Source organism: Apis cerana, linkage group LG8 (genome assembly GCF_029169275.1).
Source record: "Apis cerana isolate GH-2021 linkage group LG8, AcerK_1.0, whole genome shotgun sequence".
NCBI lineage: Eukaryota > Metazoa > Arthropoda > Insecta > Hymenoptera > Apidae > Apis > Apis cerana.
In genome coordinates this window covers 10,813,300-10,833,457 of record NC_083859.1, presented here as the reverse complement: position 1 = coordinate 10,833,457, position 20,158 = coordinate 10,813,300, and the positions used below count along the sequence as shown (strand labels likewise).

General features: G+C 32.6%; 1 long non-coding RNA gene across 1 annotated transcript in view; it reads left to right on the top strand.

Annotated features, from left to right (window-relative positions):
- Positions 1–834: 834 nt before the first annotated feature.
- Positions 835–20,158, top strand: part of LOC133666624 (uncharacterized) — a 36,982-nt gene continuing 17,658 nt past the window's right edge. The window contains exon 1 of the long non-coding RNA XR_009831009.1: positions 835–1,764. This is a non-coding gene — a long non-coding RNA (uncharacterized LOC133666624). The remainder of the gene's footprint in view (positions 1,765–20,158) is intronic.

The window sequence follows — 20,158 nt, the reverse complement described above, 5'->3', positions numbered from 1 at the left end:
ACCAATATATTGATTTTAATCGTGAAAAGAAAGCATCACGGTCTTTTCTCTGAAAGTACATTTATGAGAAAGTATTTTCTTTCAAACACGTTTGATGGATTATTGTTCGGTTGCTCCAGTGCAATTGCAAGGATCGAGAATTATATGGTTTATTATTAACATTAACATTTATGTGTAACAAAAAGGTATAAGTTATAAACGTATTAAATAAAAATATAAGGATTTTTTTTTAAATTAAAAAATAACAGTTTCCTGTTTTTATCACAAAGTTTTTGTATTATCGATCGAAAAGAAGGAAACTTATTTATCGACGACGAGATACAAGAAACCTGAAATACCAACTTTATCGTCAACCGCGATAAAGAAAAACTGACGTTTCTGCTATCGGTAATAAAGAACACTAAACACCGTATATATTTTAAACATGTATAAATCTTTTCATTATAAATATTTTCCTATATATGAACGAATCAATCGCAAAAATATCATATTGCCCCACATGATTGACAAATAATATTCAAAATCTCGGAAAACACATCCCGGAAGCACATTCTTTAGAAAAAAAAAACATAATAAATGCTGATAAGAAACAAGAAAAACAATTAAGCAATATTAATTTCTACGATACTTTCTTTCTATTCAATCCTTTATTTTAAGAAAAAAATAATTTGATTCCCTTTTCCCCAATTCCACCATTCCTCTAACCACTTTCTCACCTCCAACTTTCTTTTCCACCCCCATCGACAAGTTTCTTCGTTCGGCTGCACGAGGTCGTCTCGACGCATCGCGCCGCGACGCCGCCACCCCTCGTGGTTCCCCTATTCCGTAGGTTTTGTTGTGACCACGACAGCTTTGTCGACAGTCGCGCGTGATTGCGGCCGAGCAGTGCGAACTTACAATCGCTCCCGTTTCAAACAGTCGCGCGTGCCCCCTGGTCTTCGATCGCTGATTCACCACTTTATACGCGCGAGAACGTTTCTCAACCCCTTTACGATCCGAGCCGGCTTACGAACTATTTCCAATCCCTTTCTCTCATCGATACTTCAATTCGCTTTGACCAAAATATAATTTTTCGAGTAAAAAAAAGGCTTCCTTTTAAGATTTATCCGAGCGTTTTCCGCTCAGACACGTGTCCGCCAAAGGGATAACGAGATCTCTGCGGAGACACGCAGATTACGCGAGTTTTCCTTGTGCTTCACGATGACAACACTTTTGTCTAAAGTGGCATCAGACATTGGAGCGGTGTTAAGATCTAAACCGAGGGATTTAGTGGTGTTGAGACCTGGACAGTGGTCGCGATGAGTCAGTGCTGATGCTATGACGGTTTCAAGCGAAAGGGAACTCGATGAAGACTTTTGATGTCGAGAGACCAGGCGCTTCACGTGGCGACAGACCGCTTCAATGTGACGTGCATCAGCGATTTGTGCTGTAACGAGTAAATATCTTTCACGGATTCTCATCATGAAGAAGTTGTAGACTAATAGCTGTCCAGTGCCTGTTTTTTAACACTTTCTCAAACAATGTACAAACAATGTACGGATACAGACTCAGAGGTCTAGAGAGAAGGTTCCTCTTATTCCTCAGCCTAGGAAAGGAAAAGTTTATTCTTTCAATCGGATAATTGATCGTCGACTATTGGTCCTGACGATCTGAATAGAAGATGAGGGAGGGAGACTGTGTTGGATAAAGGAAGGATCAGGAAAACAGAATCCTGTTGATAGAATAAATCAATCGCTCTGTTAATAAACAGGGAAGAGGACATAGGTAAAGTATTTTTTCTCGCGAGATAGAAGATTTCGGTGTCCTGATTGCAATAAAACGTCTAAAATCGATTTCCTTGTGTAATTCATGTATTTTCGAAGTAGTGAGAATTTCGTTTATTCTACTTTTAAATGTCTATTTTGAAGCAACACCTGTTGAAAAGTAGATGGAGTTGTAGACGATTCTGGATGAAAGAGAAAATTCGAATCGTAGAATGGATCAACAGATCAATTTTAAAAAGGTGAAACAGTTTTCAATTGATCGGTCATTCTTGTTCAGTTGTTCAATCACTCGTTGAACGATTTCTTTTTATAAATTTGAGTCTCCTCTTCATTCAATTACGAGAATAATATTTATTATATAATATTATTAATCGTTTTTACGTGATACGTTTCATGTTTTTTATATCTATTTTTTAAAAGATGTGCAATTACAATACTGTTTTATATATATATGTACACTTTTAACATTAAAGAATAGGGAAGAATAATCATTTCTCCAGTTTCAGTATAGTTTTCACAAAATTAAAACTATAAAAGGAACGTATTTTATGAGATTGTAGATTTTTATTCGCAGCTATTCGGACAATCGTTTTCATATCACAAAAAATAATTAACAAAATATTTTTAAAAATTATTAAATGTTAAATAAATAATTCTACTTTACATTTCAATTTAAAATACTTTTATAGATGATATCACATTCGGGTATAGATTTTCTTCTGCTTTCTTCTACTTTTCTCAACAAAAGATTCTCGCCTATTTGGAGGTTTTCACGGATTACAGTAGAAAAAGATTGTGCCTTTTATCGTTTCTTCAATTTTTGCATCATTTAACACATTCACGTATTTCAAATAAAAATCAGCACAGTATTTTTAGAACATGTAAAAATTGAAAAAAGTTTTTTAAAACGAGCTCTCGTGGTAATTTATGAAAAATTACGACGAATGAATTTTGTTTAAAAAATTATATGCAACGTAAATAGCGAACTAATTTTCTACATTTCCTTTCATTCCTACCTCTCTTTGAAAGAGTATATTTTCGTTCACTCATTATGACAATATTTCTATATCCAACTAAAAATCAACATCAATCTTGTAAAAGAAAACTTTCTTGTTTTTGCATAATCCAAAATCTCTAGCCTGATAGTTAATCCAACGAGTTCAATCCTCGTCCAAACAACCTGTTGATAATCAAAAGACAACTATACAGAAAATCCATTTCATAGAAACTCCATCATTTAAAAGATTCGTTTTTAACTATTAATTTGACAAAATTGAGAGAAAAAAAAAAGAAGAATGCTTATCGACTCTACTCGAACGAAGTAAATTTTCAGACGAGAATTTTAATTAATTTACGAGTTCAAAATACAACTTGTTGCTTTTATTATTTTGACAGCTGTTTTCGCCAAAGAAAAAAAAAATTGATAAAGTAAAAAGATAAAAATGTATCCAATCTTGATATCCAGATCGCCTCCTCCTGCAATTGCAACGGGACACCGAGATTTCCGTTTCGAAGCCGACTCGATTCATGGATTTTTCCGTGCCTCGAAGACCTGCAACAAAGCGCGGTGGAACCGCAAAGCACGTTATATGAAATCTGCATTTATCTGGCTTTTTCCCGGCCAAGTTGTCGCCAACCAAATAAAATACCAATCGCGTTTAAACACAACTTATCCTTAGCATAGACGGCCTATTGGAAATCTAGTTCTCCGTAGGACTCTAGTGGACTCTAGCGGACTCTAGTGGACTCTAGCGGATTCTAGTGGATTCTAGTGAACTCTAGCTCGTATATAATATAACTAGGAATTGAAACGACGCAGCTTCTTCTTTGATGGTCGTAAATCGAAAAGAGGGAGGGGAAAATGGAAAAGAGAGAGGAGAAGTAAAGTTAGTGAAACTGATATGGCCCGGTCGTGTATTAAAGTGTCAGGCGGTGACATCCTAGATCGTAGATATGTGTGTACAGTGGAAGAGACATGGCGAGGGTCAGAATAAATAATTTGAGACATTTTGAGAGAGATAAGGTGTTGTTTATATTGTGTATGTGCGAGTAGACGTAGCTAATATTTGCATAGTGATCATTAAATAACCATTAGTGGTTCGTATCTAACGATATCTCAAGTGTCACGAGGATAAAATTTAAACTTTTGAACCAGGCTTCCAAGGATACAGTGAAGAATATTCGAGAGAGTATTTTATTCGTTCTTCTCTAGTGTCGAACGTGCAGAGTGTTTCAGAAATAAGTAGCCAAATTTTTACGTAGTTTTCCACGTATTTGAGAAAGGATATATCGTATGCAAATATAAGTCTGAATCAACATTGTTTATGAAGTTTCTTTATCCTTAGATGGAGTAAATTAAAATTTGATGCAGCTATTTATTTATAAAACATCCCATAGAAGAATCACAAAAGTTTTCTTTTGACCTCCACTCTTGTTATTGCAATTCGACAAATATCTCTAAGATTTTGAAGTTGAAGAATTCGTGGAATTCTTCAGTCAGTTTGAATTTATCAACTCGAGGAAAACTTGCAAGTTCAAAGTTTTTGCTTCTTCCAGATTTATATACGTTTTCTTCCCATTCTTCTCAATCATATTCTTCAGACATAGATTCGTACACTGACAAAATATGTGAAACTGTATTTCAAAAAATCGAATTTAAAAAAAACTTACTCTTTAACACGTTCTTGCATCTTATAATTTGTATTCTGTAATCTCGTGGAATATTACTTGATCTCTTCATTTAAAATGATAAATGAATAAAACTTTATTTAATTTACAGAGTTCTACGTATGTTTGAGAGTGAAATTAATATTCTAACAATTCACATTAATAATAAACATATATTAGCTAGAATATCACGTCAACCTGTCAGGCCTCCTTTCGATGAGTCAGGACTGTGATTGGCCGATCACCGACCTTCCAACCTTGGAACGTAGACTTTGATCGAAAAACTGGATCGGCCAATTAGAAGATCGTCCAATTAAATTTCGACCGTCCAACCAGCCTCTCTGCTAAGCCTTATACCACTGCTCTTCGAATTTATCGAGTTGTCCAAGCTTGCTAGGTGGATTGGAGATGTGGGTGGCTCGCGATAAATCGTTGCCTATCCGTACTTGTTTGCTGGGAACAAGTTAATGCACGGTCCAGGGATACACGAGATCTGACGATAAAGTTTCTCCCGTGTCTCCTTCCGATGTAACGTCTCTGTGATCGAAACAAATCTTTGGAAACTCGCTAATGCCATCGCTTTGTCTTTCGGAACAATTTTGGAAATGCAGGAGAGTTGGCCTTCGGAGTTTGTCACCTCTGACTGTTCATGATTGTTGCTTTGCTTCCCAGAGCGTTCTTTCGTGAATTTAACTGCCATTCTGGCAAGATAATTCCTAGTGGCAAGAAGAATATCGAGAAAAACTGAAAGGATCTCTTAAGGGAGCTTTGAGGGGCCAATGAAGAAACTTTGCTGGAACATTTTCTTCTGATAATCAATGAGTTTTGTTTGTTTCGCCAGAACAGAGTATCGAATCAGTTGGCCAGGTCTGCGTGGGCTCAGTTTGCGTCCTAATTTCTTTATCCCTTAGAGAATAATATTTTGGGGACATTAACGTTTTGTCAAATTGTATATTGACCCATTCATATTAGGAAACTTGTTCAATGAGAATTCGAGGGGGTTCAATTTGTTTTTACCTGGACTTAACATCGTTTTGCAATTCGACAGATTATCTTTAATTCGAAAGATTGTTGGGAAAGATTTGTGGTCATTAATTTGAAATGATGGTTTCACTATGCGGTGATGCACGACATTAGGCGCGGTTAAATCAACCGGCGTTGTTGTCCACTGTTAAATTTATGACACTAGGCTATCCTGTGTACGTGCAATGCCCGTTTTCGAGGGAGATGGAATTCCCAAAGAGCTCGAGTCAATCGTTTTATCGATTCCCCTTCACGCTGGACGCTCCAAGTGAACGTTCGACTTTGGCATTCACAGTTTATCGAAGTTTCTTATACCGAAAGCTATAAGCGTGGAGGGAAGATCGATTTTACGTCAGAAAATTCCATAAAATTTTCTATCCTTTCTTCTTTTCTTTTTTATAGCAGTTTCAATGGACAGGCAGGTATATTCGAAACTTTATTACAGCGTGAAAGGTGATTGCTTTTTCGAGGATTCGATTGGTTTATCCATTGTGCTTCTCACGCCTTACCTTTGCCTTTCTTTTTCTTTCTCCCCGATCCTCTAACTTGGAATCGAATCGAATTCATCAGGACGAAACAGTTCCATTGGTTTTATTCTCGTTTACGTTCAAATTAATTACCCAAGTTTTTGCCTCTAGAATCGATCTTTTCAAAGATTGTCTCGTACGATTGCTGGTTTACAGAGTGTTACCAGATCATCTAGCCAGATTCATGCATATTCATTAACCCTGAGAGAATGAATAATAGTTTTAATCGATTAAAAGAGTGTTTACCGGTTCAAGTGCACGGTTATCGCTTACAAAATGGCGCCGTCAGCTAGTCAGCTAGATGGTCTAGTTTTATAGCAGAGAGAAGTTGTTGTCTTGTTTGACGGAGTCCACTCGTGACCCGTATTGTACAAAAAGGTAAGAGACGTCTTCTTTGTTGGATAAAAAGAACGTAAAGATCGTAAGACAGAAACGCACAGCCTCTTTATCTTCGAGTTAAGTTCGGTAGACAGGAACCGGAAACTTGCTATTCTTTTCAGAGGCATCTCAATTCTTGAAATGAAAATTCAGAGAAATTAAATTTACTGGTCTTTTCACGATCGAAGGAAAGGTATTTGAAATTATGATTAAGTTTTGCGTTGTATTATGAAAAAAAAAAGAGAAGAAAACGAATATTTTGTATCGAACGAGAAATTTAAGAGGTTATTTAATAAATTAATATTGTTATTATTATTATTATTTATATAGTCAGTGCTCCAATTCCAAACCTTCAAACTGTTTTCAGCTTCGTTCCTTTCTAGATTCAGTTAATCCCCAATTAATTCGAATCCAATTAATATCAATGATCCAATTAGGGCGAACGAGCCGAGCAAATTAAAAATCATCCAATTAAAAAAAAGAGAATTTCTAATTTCTTAGAAATTCGAGGAGAACGAATTTTTCATTGAGACCCAGCCTTTATTTCGAGAACCTTCGCCGAGATCTCTGTCCAAATCTAATCACGTCCCCGGATTTATTCCTAGATCTTTCTAAGATTTTCGTTACTTTCGTGTCGAGGGAACAAAGTTAGGTAATAAAAGACTGACAGATTATGTCGGATGAAATGGCATTTAAACCGTGTATCTAACCGTAAACCGAATCGTCAGTGTAAATCAGACCTAAAGATAGCTTTGCTAGATCCTTGTTCACGCGACGGTTACTAGTTTTGTTCTAAAAATATTCTCGTTATAGGTTCGTCTTATCGTTCCTTTGTGTACCACGTGTCGGCCTTTTAACATATAAGTCGAATCGCAATGGAAGCTGACACGAAAACAGGGTTATTTGTAATCGAAATATCAATCGTGGATATTTTTTTTTTTTTATTTCAAACAAAATATTGGTCAAAGATTTTGTTTTGAAATTTGGTTATTAGATTTCAAAATATTGCTTAAAAATTTTTTTTCCTGAAATTTGATTTTAAATTTTAAAATATTGGCCAAGCATTTTTGTTTCGAAATTTTGTTTTAAGCTTCAAAGTGGCGATCAAAAATATTTCTTTCGAAATTTTGTTAGGTTTTGAATTAGGTTTTGAAATGTTGGCCAAAGATTTTCTCTATGTTGATTTTAGATTTCAAAATGTCGATCAAGGATTTTAAAATTAAAATCAAAAATCTTTTTTCAAAATTTTGTTAAATTCTGAGTCACGTTCTGAAATGTTGGCCAAAAATTTTCTTTGAGATTTGATTTTAGATTTCAAAATGTCGATCAAGCATTTTTAAATTAAAATCAAAAATCTTTTTTCGAAATTTTGTTAAATTCTGAAATGTTGGCCAAAGATTTTCTCTGAGATTTAATTTTAGATTTTAAAAGTCGACCAAGGATTTTTAAATTTTGTTTCAAATTTCAAAATGTTGGCCAAAGATCTTTTTTCGAAATTTTTTTTCAGATTCTAAAATATTGACCAAAGATTTCCTTCGGAATTTTTGTTTCAACCTTCAAAATTACATCAGTATTAATCTTTTTTTCACAGAAAAATATCCACTGTCTGATCATTCCTTTTCTTCTTTTGCATTTTGATATCGAAATCGATTCATCTTTTTCGATCAGATATATCCAACAATTTCTTCGACTCCTCATCGATGTTGATCTTCGATCGATCAATTTTATCGAATAGAATCGACAATAGTCAATCATTAAAATACGTATGAACGTAATCGTAATTAATTCTCTCGTGTTTGTCTTCTCATGGGGATATTTTAGCGTTTCTATTGCGTTTACCCTACGATGAATTATTACTCGTTCGTTCATTCCAGTGGATTAGGTGTAAACAAGAGTAACGCATGAATATTCCACGATGAAATGTATCTTGTTGTACGAACATCCGCGTTCTTGTCAAAAATAATTAAAGAGGAAATTCATAGAGGAGTACACGGTAAACATCATACATGGAAAAAAATTTTTTTTTTTTTTTTTTTTTTTTTTTCGTTTGCACATAATTCATCCAGTATTATTTGATGCCGAGCGAAATCAGAAATTGGAATTCTGTGAATACGGGCCGGGTATGAATAGCTTTTAATAATTTTCGTCAAAAATGGTGCAAAAACTTCTTTAACCCCTCGTGATATTAAAGAATTCGAAGAAATCCGCTTTATTTGAATAACACACCCTATTTAGCGCATCGGTTTTCATTCGACAACCGTGAATGCAATTTTTTTTCTCTCCCCCTCCCCTCCGCTCTTTTTCTTTTAAGGAAACTTTCTTCCCTCCCTGTATTTCTAAAGAAATAAAAATATTTCTTCTTAAATTAGAGGGGAGGGGAGGGAATACAGAATGTTAAATTACGAATCTTAAAATCCAATTTAATTTCTTTTAGTCGACAAATAAAGAGAACACAGAAATTTCATTCCACAAATTGCCAATGAGATGTTTCAACGAGACCTTGTATTTTTTCTTCGTCTTTTTTTTTTTCTCTTTATCTGAAACTGAAGCAACTTCGAGGAATATATCGACAAACTGAAAGAATTTCTTCGTTTAAAACGATAAATCCACTCTATTATTATTTCCCACGTCTCCAGAAAATAAAATCAGAAATTTCATTTCGAAGATGTATACGAAGAGACGAGATTGTTTCAATCCAAGGATCTCTATTTCATGCGTAGTTAGACACACGCACAAAAAATTCCTAATATCCGTAATTGGACGTATTTCCGCGAGCCTGAAGTTTAGGTATTAACAGTATCGTGTTTCTCCTTCTCATAACAATTTCTTCCCTTACATTTTTCAATATTTCGTAAAAATCATCGATCGTAATTTTCACGATATCGTTCTTAAAAATCATCGATCGAAATTTTCACGATATTCTTAAAAATCATCGATCGTAATTTTCACGATATCGTCCGTACAAATTATCGATCGAAGTTTTCATGATATAATTCTTAAATATCATTGATCATAATTTTCACGTTCATAAAAATTATCGATCGAAATTTTTACGATATAATTCCTAAAAATTATCGATCGAAATTTTTACGATATAATTCCTAAAAATCATTCCTAAATATCATTCATAAAAAATTATCGATTTTTTCAGAATATAATTCGTAAAAATCATCGATCGTTATTTTCACGATATCGTTCATAAAAATTATCGATCGTAATTTTCACGATATAATTCCTAAAAATCATTCCTAAATATTATTCATAAAAAATTATCGATCGAAATTTTCAGAATATAATTCGTAAAAATCATCGATCGTAATTTTCGACGAACATTTTTGAAACGGTGGATCACGAAAGGACGCACGACGGCGTTACGACGGCCTCCGGATTTCCAAAGTGTATAGCCACCAAAGCAATTGTGCGGAGGCGAATCGCGTGTCTGGTTGCCGTTTGTCCATGATTTTCGCAATTCTGGGAAACGTTGAGAAACTCGGGAACACGCGGAATTAGCACGATCGGTGAATTCGACCAAGGCCGCGTTTCCGATTTTGTGCACTCCAAGGCGAAAATGACGAGTAATCGGAAACCGTGTATCCAGTTCAATGCGACACTGCGTTGAATTGGTGGTAATATACATTAGCTGCGTGTTTCGATTCGAGAACGAAACAGGAAACGATTTCAATTTGGAAAATCAATTTTAATTGTATACAAACTTTTTTGGTATTCGATGCTGTGTCTCTCTTATCTTCGAATACCTTAACCTTTATAGAAATTTATCGAAAGAATTGAACAAGGATTTGAACAAGGATGAACAAGGATGCTTCAACGAAATGATTTCTTTTGCATAATTAGCAATCGAAGTTCGCTATGTACGAATAATTTGTTCAAATGATCATTTAGAAAGTTCATTTTAAGAATTTTATTGAGTTTGATTGAATTATGACAGTGTAAGAGGTAGAAAACAGGATATCATGTAAGGATTGAGAATAATTATAAAAAAAAAATCTAATCATCTGATTTTAATAATAGATAGAGTCATTAATCATATTAAGACGATTTTATCCAAGCATTCATCTCCTAAGTATTGTATTGTTGGTTAGAAAAGCACAATGTCACTATTGGACAATAGCCAACATATTAGTACATATTTAATCTTTTCATTAAGGTATACTTTGTTTCAAGGCATAATTATTCTTCACTTTTTGAAATTTTTATAATCTTCTTCACTTAAAGTGTATTTTTTTCCACACAATTATTTTTCATTTTCTAAATTAATATTAGGTTAGGTTAGATTATATTCTATTCTCCATTTTTGTAAAATTTTACTGCATTCTTCTTATAAATTTTCCAACATTTTATAATCTTCTTATTTACTTTTCCTATTAAAATTAAATTAGATCAAGTTATTCTCTATTTCATACAATTATTCTTCATTTTTATAAAATTTATTCTTCTTGCAACTTTTCCATGCTGTTCATTTTTAAAAAATTTTACTATTTTTTCATATTTTTTCTATTAAGATTAAGTTAGTTTAAGTTATAATACTCTAGTTTAATACAATTATTCTCCATTTTTCCAAAATTTTATCAGATTCTCCTTACAATTTTTCCATCTTCTTTATTTTCATTCTTTATTTGTTCAATCTTCTCACACTTTTTCTATCAAGATTAGATTAGATTAGATTAAGGTATACTTTGCTTTCTACAATTCTCCACTTTTGCAAAATTTTATTGTACATTTTTCTCACAACTTTTCCATGTTCTTCATTTTTTCCAAAATCTCCTCTGTATCAAAGGTTATAGTTTATTTCACTATGATTATTCTCAATTACTTTAAAATTTTACAATCATTTTACATCTTTCCTATAAAAGTATATATTTTCTTTCAAAATTTTATAACATTCTTTTTACAATTTTTCCATCTTCTTTATTATTTTTCCAAAATTTGTTCAATCTTCACACTTTTTCTATCAAGATTAGATTAGATTAGATTAAGGTATATTCTGCTTTCTATAATTATTCTTCACTTTTGTAAAATTTTATTATAAATTTTATCATTCTCCTCACAACTTTTCCACATTCTACATTTTTTCCAAAATTTCCATATCAAAGGTTATACTCTATTTCACTATGATTATTCTCAATTACTTTACAAAATTTTACAATCACTTCACATCTTTTTTATAAAAGTACTCACTCTCTTCCAAAATTTTATTATATTCCCCTTACACTTTCTGCATCAAGTTGAGTTCACATTCCACGTCGATCCTCACCGTTCACTCCCAACGAAGAAATGTATCATCAACTTTTCCTCGTCTATCATCCTGGTATCATCGATCCTTTCGATCTCGAGTATTTATCGCGTCGTTTTCGTTTTCTGGCCGCGTTTAATCGCTTGATGCGATATACTCAGGTGGATTAAGACTCAGCGTGTGGATATCCGCTACGAGAAAACGAGATTACTTCCGATTACTACAATGCAATTTCCAGACAGGTCGCTGGTGACAAGGACGGTTGGCTTAGCACACCATTCAAATCTGTTCGCGTGATCATTTTTTTTTCACGCGAATCCGTGAGTTTCCCTCTTTTTTTTTTTGGATCGCGAGGGGATCATTAATGGAAATGGAAGGTTGACGCGTATGAAACATCGCATTCTCGAATGAAATTTTAATTTTTCTTGGTGTCTCGTAAAAAATTTAAGTCGTACATAAAATTAAGCGTTTTAATTATTTCTATATAATTTATAGTATTTTTTCAAATCTGTGAAATTTTAATCGTATATAGTGGAGTCGTAGATTATACTTTCCTTACTTTTCTTGTTATGAATAAGAAAAATAAATGGAATATATAAATTCAATATTCATTTATCAGTGTGTTTGAAAATAAATATAATATATTTCTTAAAATGACCTGATTCGTAATTAGAAATATACATTAGTAGATAAGTATTAACTTTTATGGTTATTTTTCCAAATTTATTTGAAACAATGTGTTTGGAAACAAAGAACATATATATTTCTCAACATGATACATAGAAATATACTTATCGTAATTAACTATTCTGTGTTCACTAGCCTGTGAAATTTTAATTATGAATAGTAGTCTAATATAAATTCGTATTAAATAAATTAATCACAATATCAATATTCATTTATTAGTGGGTTTAAAAATAAGAGATATATTTTTTAAATAAAAAAAAGAATCTGTAAATCAGGATATTTTTAAAATATGAATTTATAAATAAGAGAAAAATAGAAAAAAAAAGATATGATCAAAAATTTTTTTTTCATTCCCTGCGAATTAAATCAAATTCAAATCTATTCCACCCCCTCTTCTTCCATCCCTTTTAACGCTAATTGGATGCCAATGATATTAACCCGTTCATAATTACAACTTACAAGCAGGAAAAGGGGGGAAAATTGATGTTATTCCGAAGATATTAGAAGGGCACAAAAGGCACGACAAAAGTGTCGTAACTTGAGAAGAGTAGAACTTAAGAAGCTTTCATAAAGCTTCTACAATCTCGTGTCGAATCATTGCACCCGTCTTTATTCTTCAACTTCGAATAATGGAACAACACTTTTTTCCCAATGTGCCGAAACGTAATAAATTTCAACCAAAAAATTTAAATTTCAAATCCACGAAATTTCTTGGGGGAGAGGGGAGGGGATTTTATCGATGACGTATATAAGTTTCGCTTTTGAGGTGAACAACCCACAGGCAGAGGGTGAAAGAAGGGCGGAGGGCGCAGGAATTTCAACACGTGACACGGTGATTCGATTCGAGAGGACGTTTACCGTTCTCGAATGGAGGGGGGAGGGACAGAATTTCCGGGATATTTCGTTAGGCTGTCCCTTTCGCGGAAGTCTCGAGGGAAATCAAACGTATCGTGCTGTGTTTTTCAATTTCTAGGAGAAAAAAAAAAAAAAAATAAATAAAGAAAAAAAAAAGAAAGGGGAGATGCCTCGTTCGCTCTATGAAACGGATAAAAGTGTTTGTTTTTCTTTTTTTTCTTCTTCTTTTTTTTTTTTTCGAAGGCCACGCGAAACGCGTGGGCGAGCAAGAGCTTGGTTTAAGCTTTAGGTATCGATGCGGAAAAAATCGATGCCTCTTTATTTCGAGTGAATATCGTATTTCGGCTATACGCCCGAATTTTTGCAACTTTTTGTTTAAATTTCTGCAGCTGAGCAACTTTGTAGCTCTGCGGCCAATAACAACGTCGGACAACGTTTCTGTGAATTTTTCGGATTCGACTTTTTTCGTTGAAATGTTCTGACCGACACCGTAGCTGGTGCTCGAAATTTAAATTTTTAATTTTTCTTTAAACTTTCTTATAATTAATTTAGCTAGATTATTATAATATTGTATTTATAATATTAAATTTTTGCAGCATTTCTGTGAATTTTTTGGATTCCATTTTTTTTTCTTGAAATTTCGAACCGAAATTCCAATTTTTAATTTTCGTTTAAATTTCCTATAGTTGGATTTATTTATTCTACTTGTGCTTATAATATTAAATTTCTACATTTTTTAATATTTTTGTGAATTTTTCGGATTTGACTTTGTTCGTTGAAATTTCTGACTAACCCCAATTTTTAATTTTTATTTAAATTTCCTATAATTAGATTTATTTTATCTGTACTTTATTATAATATTAAATTTCTACAGTTGAGGATTTCTATATATTTTTTGGATTCGACTCTTTTCTTGAAATTTCTAACTAACTCCATAGTTGTTCTCGAATTTTAAATTTTTAATTTTTCTTTAAACTTCCTATAATTAATTAGTTAGATTTACCTGTATCTGGCCAAATGATTCGAATTCGACTTTTCTCTTGAAATTTCCTATAATTAATTCATGAATTTACGTCAACTTATAACAAAATACTTTACGCTAGCATTCCATTAAATTCATCTAATCTTTTTCGTTTTCATACAGCTAACTCTTGTAACGTAATAAATCATCCAATCACGCTATATCACATAACATCCATTATTCTTCACATGCCTCTAAGACGTGTACATTAAGAAGTCTCTACTCTCCAAGATAAAAGACCTTACCTTCATTCCACCACATTTCCCTCGTTTCGAGGATCCCCAACGAGAGTAGTCCTTGTTATAACGTAACGTGTATAACCAATCGTGTCACTGACAACCCCTCTTACTTCTCCCCACTCTCTACGCACAGGAAGTGTACCAAGAAGGCTTTTAAGCTTCGTACACACGTGGTGTTTGCACAAGAGGGCGAGATACATAGGAAGCTGTAACTGTATATAAGTGAACGATTGAGAGCTCAAGTTCCTGGATAGTTTCCTTTTACTTTCCACTTGTCACGAGAACTCGAAGCTTGTCTACAATCAAAACACGTTTTGGAGAAAATTGGGAGAGTATTTAGAGGATGGCAAGGAATTGATTCATTGATATTTGGGAAAAGTTTCTCTTTTCTTTTTTCTCCTTCAAAATGTTACGAACGAAAGAAGAAATCCGTTTCTTGGCCCCGAATTTTACGGATTTCGAGAGAATTAGAATGAAACTGTTGCTCGATTTCCGTAGAGAAAAATGTAAAGAGTAATAAAGGTAGATGGAAGTTTATTCAGAAATAAAAATTTGTGTGACAGAATGAAAAAAGAAATCGAAAGAAGCCTGTAACACTTTTATTCCATTCTTCTGACGAATCATTTAATCATTTAACGCTACTTTTTCACCGATATTCACTTTCAAATCTTTTATATTTACACGAATTTTACAACAAATAATTAAATACTTTCGAAACACTTCTCGTAATAGAGAATTCTTCCAATCTAAAATTAATGCAATCTATTAAAATTACCTCGAAATTCAACCTTATCCGTTCGACACATAACCTATAAAACTTACAAGAAAAATTGCAGAGAATTTGCCAAGTTGCAATATTATAATCATTTAAACATCTCGCTACTTTCACTCGCTACATATTCACTCTCAAATCTTTTATATCTACACGAACTTTACAACAAATAATTAAATACTTTCGAAACACTTCTCGTAACACGGAATTCTTCCAATCTAAAATTAATGCAATCTATTAAAATTACCTCGAAATTCAATCTTATCCGTTTGACACATAACCTATATAAAACTTACAAGAAAAATTAGAGAATTTGCCACGTTGCAATATTATATCTAAAATCTCTTTGTATATATATACGTTTTTTTCAGAAAGAAAAATAAATAACATGCATATATTTTGCATCACCAAACTGATTATTGGTCACAGGCGACCAAAGTGGAAAGCTGTTATCCGGTAAAGTAACGAGGATCTGCTGCATCAGCTATATCATATTCTCTCTCTCTCTCTCTCACTCCCTGTTGATGACAATCTATTGGAAGGAAATGATGTGCTGCGGGGTCTCCAACGTTACTACAATATTATATCGTTCTATCATCTAAGAACATGTCCTCCATTCGTGTGGCGCTATTGAAGGTGCTATTGCGAAATTAACTTGGTCTCGATCATCTTCATTTTTATTTTTAGTCCGACGAGATCGAACTATAATATTCTTCTTCTTCTTCTTCTTCTTTTTTCTTTATTTTTGCACTTAATGGAAGGTTGTCTCTGGCCAACTGGTTCAAGGTTAAAGTATTTGATGGAAAGTTAGTCTTGAGAAGGAAAGTTAAAGTTACTTTGCTTATGGTTGTTTTTTTAGGTTATATCATGTTGAAACTAGGTATAGTACACTCAAAATGGTTATTATAATCATACGAAATTAACGAGTTTCGACCTCGTCTTACTTTTATCTTTATCTTTTTATCCAACAGAGATGGAACTATAATGTTCTTCTTTTTTTGCTCTTAATGGTGGTTCAAGGTTAAGGTTGTTCCAAAAGAAATAAGATTAATCAATCGACCGAATTAAGATTATTTAAGGTTCTTTTTCCATATTCACAGCGTTTTTAAAAATTATGGTTATTTCATACTGCACTTCTTATACTAAATAAGTATAGTTTATATACTACACTTAATATGCATTATAATTTATAAAATTATAGTGATCTTGAGATTTTTATAAATATTCCCTCTTATTAGCTTTTTAAAATAAAAATAATATACCTATCAATAACAATTTCGAATTTCCACTTTTACTAAATCATTATACATTTTTTTATTTTATAAAATAAATTGGAATTAAGTTATGTAAAAACATACAATTTTCAGAGTATATTTATTTCAATTGGCTCCTTCGTTTCCAAGGAGTATTAAGCGAGTTTCCATCGATTTTTGCATTGATATGTACTCGCCTTCGAACTTGCTCACGGATCAGGCTTTGACTTCGTCAAAATTTGTGACACGACTCGTACGATGATTTACAAGCAACGCCGTATCAGGCCGATCCATAACTCCGAGGTCTCTGACGTTCCTTGTTGTTCACGTTTCTGATGTGAAGTTTCGCCAAAAACAGGCTGGCAACGTTTCGCTACTCCGAAATTATCCAATCAAAAGTTTCTGCCTAGAGTCGAGCTGGATCGAGATGGAATTATTATCCGTTATTTCGCCCCTGATGATGTGGTTTAATTCATCGTACCTCCTAAATTCTTCCACGATAAAATCGAGATTCTATAAATACTTTGGAGAATATTATTTGCTATTTAGAAATTATTATTCTTCAATTAAAATTATTTTTCTAGATTATTTATTAAGTTATTAATTAATTTATTAATTTTAATCGAAATATTTTTTTTTAAATTAAGATTATTTTATTTGCTTATTTAAATTTTATAGAATTATTATTTTGAATTATAATTTAATTTTTTTTCTGCTGGAAACCTTTGTTTCAGGGAATAATTTCGTAATAATTATAGAACGTTTGTTAGATTTTGTATAAATTTATAATATTATTAAATAAGTAACTTGTTTATAGATTGTATTCAATATAATCTTAGTGTTTATTTATTTAAGTCAAAAAATGAAAGATAATACTACGAACAATAATTTCAAATGATCATATCAGTGATCAGTGATTTGTTCAATTATAAAAATTTGTACGATTTGAACATGATTAAAGCCTGGCTTGAAAGATTTGATTCACTGGATTTTTCCGTTATAATTAAATGATATAAAACTATACATTTAAATAATCTGCTTTATTCGTGTCTAATCAATTGATGGTTGAAATAATTTCAATTTACCAACTTATTTTCGAAGAACTCCTGTTATAACTTTAATCATTGTCAAGTTGCATCAAAATGATAATACTTCGAAAAGTTATGATATTCAAATCCTTCCTTCCGAGCCTGGTTTTCTTCAATCCTTCTTGTCAAATCCTTGGTTATATAATGATTACAATTTATCGAACAATTTTCTCTCTTCATACATTTATTATCCCTTTTTCCTCGAAACTATCAACCATCTTCTAATTAATCACTATATCAGTCACTATAAGGGTCGCATAACCTCAATTAACGTCGCATAACCCATATACAATTTCATATTTAAACGAGTATTAAAAATGATGTTCATAATCACTATTAATTCACTCTATTGAATATAGAAACCATATCATATAATCCTACATTTATAAACAAAGATGGATCATACACATATATTCAATTTATAAACAATTATTAATTATTTTTTCGAATGGTAATTAAAGAGGCTTACAAAGATTCGCGAAGCTTGAAAAGTGATTTAATTCTGTTGAAATCAGAAACTAATTTCTTTTTCCTCGAAATTATCAATTATCTTTTAATTAACCACTATGACAGTCACCAAGCATCGCATAATTTCAATTAATGTCACATACACGATATCACGATATCTAAATGAGAATTAAAAATGATGTTCACAATTAATCACTATCATTAATTCTATGCTCTACTGAAGAGACTAAAATAAAGACGATATTATATAATCCTACATTTATAAACAAAGATGAATCATACACATAACCTCAATTTGTAAACAATTATAATTTCTTCGAATTAAAGAGGCAATTAAAGAGGTTTACAAAGATTCACGAAGCTTAAAAAGTGGTTTAATCCTGTTGAAGTCAGAAACTAATTTCTTTTTCCTCGAAATTATCAATCATCTTTTAATTAACCACTATGACAGTCACCAAGCATCGCATAATTTCAATTAACGTCACATACACGATATCATGATATCTAAATGAGAATTAAAAATGATGTTCACAATTAAGTACTTTCATTAATTCTATGCTCTACTGAAGAATAGAGATCATATTACATAAACGTACATCTCTAAACAAAGATGGATTATACCTAAATTTGTAAACAAAGGCAGACTACAGAATCATAAAACTCCACGATAAAAGATTAGAAGCGCAATTGTTTGAATGGCAAGTAAAGGCTTGGCACCAAGATTCTCGATTCGGTTAAGTACAGAAATCGATTTTCCGCGAAACTTCTTCTAATTAATCGTTCCAATATAACCTCAATTAACATCATATACAAAATTTCACGATATTTAGATGAGAATTAAAAATGACGTTCATAATTAACCATTTCCTCTAATTCTATGCTCTATATAAATATATAAATCTTACAACATAATTCAAATTTACGTTCGTAAATAAAAACATAACCTCAATTTATAAACAAAGCTAGACCATCCAGAATCGTAAAAATAATCATAAAAGATTAGGAGCGCAATTGTTCGCAAAGTAAATGCTTGCCACCAAGATTCGCGAGGCTTGGAAAGCGACTTAATCCTGTTGAACGCAGAAACCGATCGAAAAGAACCGATTGAACGGCGTCCAAGAAACCAACCAGACTTCTATTGGATCCAATCGACGAAAATAGGTTGGAAGATTGGTGTTCCACGACTCTTGCTTAGAGATCGATAACCGCACACACGATATTTCCCGCTTTTCTCTTGACCGCGCCTACCGCGCGGAGTTCGACGAACTTCATGCACGCATTTTTTCTGTCCTCTTCCTTATTTCGACTCCCATCTCTCCCCATGGCAACGCTGTAAGAGGAGGAGTGGGGAGAAGCGCTCGCGTCTACCGAAGACGAGCGTTTGTTTCGCTTCGAGACACGTGATAGATGGTTGGGGCGAGGGGAATAAGAAAGTGCGAAGGGAGAAGGGTCTCTCCCTCGTTTGACGCAATTTCGATTCTTACACGAATTTATGGCGTCGTTGCCTTTCTTCGAGCACGATTAAGTGGGTTTCGGGGACGTTTTGAGGTTAGGTAGAATCAGTAAATTGAAAAAGTGGATTGTTTTAGGTTAGAAATAGGGGGGATATGAATATATTTTGGGTTAGGTGTTGAAGAAATTTCCTTTTCTTTTCCTTTTTTATTATTATTCTCCCGAAGAATGATAATAAAAGATGCTAATGTAATGTTACAATATTTGAAATTGAAATTTTAATATTGACTTGTAGTGATATTGAAGATTTTAGAGATTGGCATTGATAAATTTTACTTGGCTTATAAATGCTTTCTGAACGAATTGCGAAATTTTTACAGAAGAAGTTTAAGTTTATTTCATAAATAAGTGGAAATGGAAGATAAGCAAGATTAAAAATATAAGATTAAAGTTAGATTTGATCAGATTTGTATGAAATTTAAAGAAATTGATATACATCTCGTAAGATATGTTTCTATCAATTTTTCTTCTCTCTTCAAAGAATCCTTACAAGTCCTAGCATCAATCATTATATAAAAAATTTCAAGTCTCAATTGAGTATTTCAAAAAGAAAAATATCCAATTATAATTTCTACGATATAATTTACTTTACTCGTTCTATTCAATTCTCCCTTTTTTCTTTTTAATAGAAACAACGATATCTAAATTGCTTTG